Below are 8,201 nucleotides of genomic sequence, written 5' to 3' on the forward strand. Positions count from 1 at the left end.
TATTGGATATAAGGCCATCTCCAATCTTTTTTCTAAGTGACACTTAAAACCTCGGTTAGATTGATACCTGGTGTGAGCAAGGTAGATTGATACAGAGAGGAGGTGTGTGATTGTGTGCTTGCGAATTTAGATAAAATATCAACTCGGTGATTGTGTTTCCTAGGAATATGGTGGATTTCAAACTTAAAAAAAATAGAAATAAGGGAATTCACAATTGCCAAATATTTTTCCCAAATAGGGTCTGTGACTTGGAAAAGATCGTTTACCTGTTATACGACTAGTAAAGAGTCACAATATATCTTTAGTTTCGAGATATGTAGATCAATTGCTAACCTTAGGACTGCGATTAGAGCTTCGCACTCTGTCTGATTGTTACTTGCCTTGAAAGAGAGATGTAAAGAATGTTCAAGAACAAATCCATTACAATCTTTAAGGAGAACTCCGGCTCCACATCCTTGTGGATTTGAGGTGCCATCCACATAAAGAGTCCAGTCAATGGAATGTTTATCCGAATTGGTTGCAGTGAACTTGGCGACGAAGTCTACTAAATATTGTGATTTGATTGGCCCTCTTCTTTGATATTTGATGTCAAATTTGGAAAGCTCAAATGACCACTTTATTAGTTGGCCAGCTAGCTCTGGGTTATTGAGAACTTGTCATAATGGTTGTTCAGTTTGGACATTGATGACATGAATCTGAAAATATGTTCGAAGGCGTCTAGTTGAGAATACCAAGGCGAGCGTGAGCTTCTGTATCTTTGGCTATCGAAGCTTGGCATGTTACATTGACTTGCTCACAAAATAAATAGGCCTTTTCACTTTTTCCCTTTTTTTAACAAGAACAAAGCTTATAGCCCAATCAGTAACAGATAAATAAAGATAAAGTTCTTCCCCATAATTAGCTTTTTTGTAAAATTGGAGGTTTTGAAGGTGTAGCTTTTATATTTGAAAAGCATTTTCACATTCATCATTCCAATTGAAGTTGTTTCTCTTTTTCAGTATTTGAAAAAAGCGAAAAGATTAGAAGCTAAACAGGGTAAAAATCTTGATAAGGCAGCGAGTCTCCCTATTAAATATTGTACTTCCTTTATAGTTTGTAGACTTTCATCTCCAATATAGCTCAGCACTTGTCAGGATTGACTTTTATACCTTAGCTTGTAAGTAAAAAGCCTAGAAATTTACCTCCTTGAACACCAAAGGCACATTTCTCTGTGTTCAATCACATGTTATATTGTCTTATTTGATTAAAGATTTTAGTAAGATCGTTGATATGTTCGTTACTGAGTTTTGTTTTTGCCACCATATCGTTAGTGTAGACTTCCATGTTCCATCCAATTTGATTAGCAAACACTTTATCCATAAGGCGTTGGTAAGTAACCACTATATTCTTCAGGCCAAAAGGCATAACTTTATAACAATAATTACCATATTCAATTATAAAGGCAATTTTATCTTGATCAGAAGAATGCATCAGGATCTTATTATACCCAGAATAAGCATCCATAAAACTTAGTGTTCATAACCTGAAGCATTATCAACTAAAGAATCAATAGATAATAAAGAATATGCATCTTTTTGGGTATGCTTTGTTTAGATCAGTAAAAAGCAACACACATGCTCCATTTAATATTATGTTTTTATTACCATGATAATGTTTGCCAACCAAGTTGTAAACATGATTTCTTGTATGAAGCCAGAATTTATGAGCTTTTTAGTTTCTTCCAATGATGCCTGTTTTTTCTCAATGTCGAGGTTGCATTTCTTCTGAGCTATAGGTCGGACAGATGGATTGAGTGCCAATTGTGAGAAATGACCGAGGGGTCGATCCCGGGCATTTCAGCAGGAGTCCATGCAAACATGTCGACATTTTGTTGTAAGAAATTCTGAAGTGTATCCTTCTCTTCTGGGCTTAGAGTTGTACTTACATAAGTTAACTTGTTTGAATCATTAAATATAATTTTTTTGTAATTCCTCCATTGGTGTTGATCATTCAAAGAGCTCGGCTCTTGGATCAAGGTCGGCTAATGCTAGAAGGTCAGCTGAGTCATGGACAACATTTATTTGTGCACCTGTAGCTCGGTTTGAAATTGGTGATTTCAAACTGATGTTGTAGCAATGTCGAGTTTCACGATAGTCACTGTGAATGGTTGCAATGAGGTCGTCCTGCATAGAAAACTTGACACAGAGATGAATTGTAGATACTATAGGTCGGCCAAGTATTAAATTATAAGGACCGAAACATTAACGAGATATTGAATATCGGAAGTTTTGCTTAAAGGATGTTCACCTAGTGTGTTTGTAACCACACAGATCCCAATACTGGCATATGTTCACCTGTGAACCCCACTAGATCTTCAGTGGATGGTTGGAGTATGTTATTGCTCAGCTTCATGATGAGCGGATATTTTATACACTTTTTGGCATCATTTTCATATAGTTTTTAGTAGTTTTTGTTTAGTTTTTATTGAGTTTTTATAGGTTTTAGTGTTAAATTTACATTTTTGGATTCTACTATGAGTTTTTGTATTTTTGTGCAATTTCAAGTATTTTCTGGCTGAAATTGAGGAGCTGGAGTAGAAGTCTAATTCAGAGACTGAGAAAGCACTGCAGATGCTGTCCAAATCTGACCTTCCTGCATTTGAAAGAGATTTTCAAGAGCTACAGAAGTTCAAATAGAGCGCTCTCAATGGCTATGGAAATATGACTTTCAGAGCTTTCCAGCAATATATAATAGTCCATACTTTGCTGCGGATTAGAAGGCCCAAAACTGGCGTCCAACACCAGCTTCCTGTCCCTTCCAGGCGCTGAGCAGAGCCCAGCATCCAAAGTCCCAGAGAGGACCCCCAGCTGGCATTCAACGCCCAAGGAGTCTTATAGCGTGTGGATCTCATCAAAGCTCAGCCCAAACACTCACCAAGTGAGCCCCAGAAGTGAATTTTAGCACTGAATAAACTGTTTTACCCTTACTAATCATCTGTTTAGTATTTAAAGGCTTATGTTTATCTAATTCAGGAGTTCTCGGAACCTTTTACACCTGTCGCAAAGGAAGGTCAGCCATATTTTTCATTTACTTTGTGGTTTTACTTTTAGTATGAGTTTCTAAACCTCCTAGGTTGAAGGGAGGAGCCCTGTTAAATCCTATGAATTAATAAAAGTACTATTGTTTCTTCTTCGATCCGTGTTTGATCTATCTCTAAGATGTATATCCCAATCTTCATCGTGGTTAACAGAATAATCTGACAAATTGGCTCTACTCATCACATTAACATGAACATGCCTGGCAAACACCCGCGTCTACTTGGGTTCATGTGAGTACCTGGAAGGAAAGCATGAGCCAACAGCTATGTTTATACATCTTTCAGACGGTTAATCCATGATTTCGTTAGGGACTTCTTGAGACACCAGTTCAGCCGATCTACAGGGAGATTAAGGTCTCCGTGGTATAGGCTAGAATCCAAAAAAGTAGCGTTCTCTGATCTGGAAGATTAGACCTTGTCTGTGGTGTTTTGAGTAGGATCACCAAGAGAATGGACTGCTATGCGCTTCACCCTTCGTCAAATTGAATATCACGACTACTGGCCACGGCTGTGTTCAACCTGTAGCAGAGGAGATCAATGACCACGAGCAATGGCTTTGATCATTTACAGCCTACCATTGAAGAAGATCATTTACAAGCAAAGAAGACAGTAGTACTAGAGTTACTTCAGAAAGACAAAGCAACTCCAACTCTCAACTCTATTCCTATCATATATCCAAGCATTTATGACATATAAGTATTCAAAGTTTATCCAACATAAAACCTTCTAATTCTGCCTGACTAAGACCTACAAGACAACCATAGCTTGCTTTAAGCCACAATCCTCGTGGGATCGACCCTGACTCACTCAGGTATTACTTGGATGACCCAGTGCACTTGCTAGTACTACTGCTGTTGTATGAAATAGTGTGGGTTTTGCGTACACAACCACCAGTTCATTTTCTAGAATGTAGAGTAAAATAGGACGTCTGTACTACTTCCCGGATCAAGCAATACTTTATGTACAAATAGGTCTCTCAATTGAATAGAAATGACAATTGCGTCATCTAGGTTGGTGACATTTGTATTGAAGTCGGACGGTTGGGACGTCATTTTTGGGAAATGAAGAGGGGGTTGGGATTCGCTAAAAGCACCCTCGACCAAGAACATAGTTCGATATGTACATTTTCGGGGAGAGTTTGAGGCCCCACAACCAAACCTCCAGATATACAGTTAATGACACCACGTGGTTGATCAGGGTGAGTATGAGTAGTTTTCTCCTTGTCCCAGGAATATTGTCCAACAAAGAAATGGTCGGTAGAGTGTCCTATGCGTTTTTGAATATTCCCACCAATGCACTTGTTCAAGTGTCCTTGCCGAGCTAGTCGCTCTAACAGATCTTTGGCTATGACACACTCATCAGTAGTGTGCCCTTGTTTCTGATGAAAAGTACAGTATTTGAATTTATCTACATTCTTCATGTCCTGGTAATTTTCAGCTTTTTGAGGAGGCTTGATTTATCTTTGCATTTAGGATTTCTTTGATCATCTCTTCCTTTTTGATGTTGAATTATGTATAGGAGTCATAACGGGGGGTTAACTTAAAGGTATTTTTGGTATCCCAAAATTTATCCTCGTCCTTATTGTTGTGGCTTTTTTCCGACTTTCGAGCCTGATGGAGTTCTTCAAAATCCATTTGACCTTTAGCTTTCTTGCAAAACTTGGTGGGTGTTTTTGGTTTTGCTACTGTGATTGCTTCTTGAAATTTTTCTGACCGAAGTCCGCTTTTGATGGCATGTAAATGTACTTCGGGATGGAGATCTGGAATGGTTATTGCCACCTTCATAAAATAAGTAATATAGTCTCTCAGACTTTCGTTTTGTCCTTACTTGATTGTGTTGAAGTAGTCAAAATTTATAGAAGGTGTAGTGAACTGATCTTCAAATAGTTTCACCAATTTCTGAAAATGGAAAATAGAATCTGTAGGCAAAGAACAAACCGAATCAAGTGCAGGACCATCTAAAAGAGTGAAAAAACAATGACATAAAACAAGGTCAGAAGCACCATTTACTATCATTATAGTTAGGAATTTCTTGATGTGCTTCTTCGACTCGCCCAATCCGTCATAAGGAGTTAAAGTCGTCGGCAAAGTGAACCTTTTGGGCATTTAAAAATTCTGACATCAGCCGTGAATGGACCAACGACATTGTCCAATTCATCGTCGTCATTGGCTTGTGAATCTTCTTCTCGCCGTTGAGTTTCAAAGACGTGTGTTGGATCAGAATTGTCTACCTCCTATAATCATCAGAATTGCCATTCTTTGGTTTTCTTCCGCCATGCACTGATTAGCCTGTTGTAACTTGGTTACCATCCGAAGAAGAACGGATGGTGTTGGAGGAGGTTGATCAGCTATAGACGAACAAGAAAATTTTGGACCTAAAGGAAAAGGTTTTTATTTCTCGGCGCCACGATAGGCGCCAATTGTTCTTGTTTGGGTTGGCTTGGGTATAGTTTGTTTCTTGGCGACTTCCTTCGAGCTTTTCTTTGAGACGAGTTATACCTCGACACCTTGTGAACAAGGAGGTGGGCACCTACAAAAAGGTATTCTGACACTCAAATCAGTATGTGAATAAACTTTATTTCAAGTAATTCTTAGATTAAAAAATAAATGCTTTACCTTTCTTCTTATTACTTTCTTTAATTTTATAATGATGAGTAAGTAGTTAGAGATTTTTTTTGCTGTTATCGAATTATAGGGATAACATATAAAGGTATATCATAACGTTTTGATTTATTGTTATAATTTTAATAGCCAATCTATAACGTATATGCCGAATTTTTATAACCAATTTATGACGATCATATCAAATATATTAATAATATAAAATATTTTATATAATTATATAATTATATTTATTTTTTAAATAATTATTCATATAATTAACATAAAAAATTATTATTGTTAATATAATATTATATAATTAAATATAAATATAAAATCATTTTATACTATCAATATATTAAAATTAAATTCTAATAAAATACAACGTTAACTTTCTGTGAAACTCGGGAATAAAGTATAATTTATCGTTATATATGACCCATTATAAATGTTAGCACTGAAATATAATTGGAGAAGGGCTTCTATATATAATCATATCATATGCAACATTTCATCTGTGGCTGCTCCTAAGTGTTCTTCTTTATTTATTTTTATTTTTAAAGTAGTTTTAGGTTAATTTTATTAATTTTTAGAGTAATTATCTAAATTAATTTCTAAAAATTTTAAAATTAGATATTTTAATTTTAGAAACTTTAAAATACATAAAATAATTTTTAACGTCTATTTCTATTAAACAATATAACCTTTTTTCATTAATTACTAACAGTAACCACTAACATGACACATTAACTTACATTTATAGTTATCAAGTGTCCACATGTTTGAGCTGAATAAATAAGTCTTAGAATAAAATATAAAACAATTTTCAAAAAATTTAAAAAATTTTAAAATAACCCCTAAAAAATTTTAAAAGTTCAAAAACAATCCTTTTGAATATTTTTAATCTTTTTCAAAATAAACTAAAAAAAATTCAATTCCGAAGTTAAAATAAATTTTTTTTGGTATAATTGTTAGTTGTCCTAGCACAAACAACTTCAATTGTATACCTATTTTGTACAGCATTACAATTAGTGAATTTTAAAACTTTCTAAAAAATATTAATAAAATACTTAAATTTGTCAAAATATTTTTTCTTCAAGTATTGTAAAGTATAAGAGCTTTATATTAAGATTTTCTAAATGATCCACATTGACCTTATGATTAACCTAAACCTACAAATTTGACTTTAGAAATGACTTGATTCGCATTGTATGTATGTTTCATAATGTTGCCTCTACAAGTATTTACACAAATATTTTCAATTGTTTATGTGAAAAATTTTATGTTAAATGAAAATTTTCTAATTTCTTCGAACACTAGCTCATGCTCTTCTTTAACATTAAAGAATAATTATAGAATATGATACCTACAAATTAAATTAAATTAAATTAATATTTTGTATGGTCAAAAATAAATATAGATTCATTTTTTTTAAATTATTTAATTTTTTAAAAAAATGGTATCTTTTCAAAAATAATATTTAAATTATTTTCGTAACAAATTTTTGTATATATAAATAATTAAATTTGAGATAAATAGATAAAAAATTTTATAAATTAAAATTTATTAATTTAAAAATAATTATATGTAAATAATTCAAAAAAATTATTTTAAAATTTTTTAAGGATTTTTTTGAGATTTTTAAATTCTTCGAACATTGTTTTATTTTTTATTCTCCTAGAGACTAATTTGTTCAGTTTATACACGTAAACACTTAGCGACCATGTGTGTGAATTAATATTTCACATCAGTAATTACCATTAATTACTAATAAAGGAGAATGATATTGTATCGTTTAAGAAAAATAAATGTTGTGAATATATTTGTGTGCATTTTAGATTTTAAAGGATTAAATTTTAAAAACTTCAAATCATCATCCTCTAATAATTTAAAAGGCATTGATCAATCAAAAGTATTTACAAAGAGTTTGGTTTAATTTGAAGTACGTAGCATTCTAACATATCTAGTGACGAAAAAAGTTATTTCCATGCCTGATAAGTAATGTTATGAATATCCAATTAATTAAGTTTGAGCAGCATGTCTAATAATGAATTTCCCACTCAATTCCTAACAAACTTATATGTAATTGAATTCTCGGAGAATAAAAAGACAAAGATAGATAAATTATTGATAAAGTATGGATAATGATATGTAGTTTGCTTGTTTGGTCACCGGGGAGACACAATGACACAGCTACCAGTCATTGAATTATTTGTTTGGTGTGATGAGTGAGTTTGTGTATGAAAATATACGAATAATGAAGCTGATGAAGGATTCCACCACCCCACGCCTCCACTTCCCAACCCTACCCTAACTAACATTCCAAATGGTCAACGCCTCAACTAACTTTATATACTTACAAGTTACAACCATATTACTTTACTCTACAATAGAAACCCTAATTTTTCGTTCTAGATAATAATGACATCATCATCGATCATCCTCGTTGATCATTATTAATTATTTTTTGAGTTTGTCTTACAAGAGCCTCAGGGTTTTTTGAGTTGTACATATGCTCATGTTTA

The sequence above is a fragment of the Arachis hypogaea genome, chromosome 6, assembly GCF_003086295.3.
Source record: "Arachis hypogaea cultivar Tifrunner chromosome 6, arahy.Tifrunner.gnm2.J5K5, whole genome shotgun sequence".
Classification (NCBI taxonomy): Eukaryota; Viridiplantae; Streptophyta; class Magnoliopsida; order Fabales; family Fabaceae; genus Arachis; species Arachis hypogaea.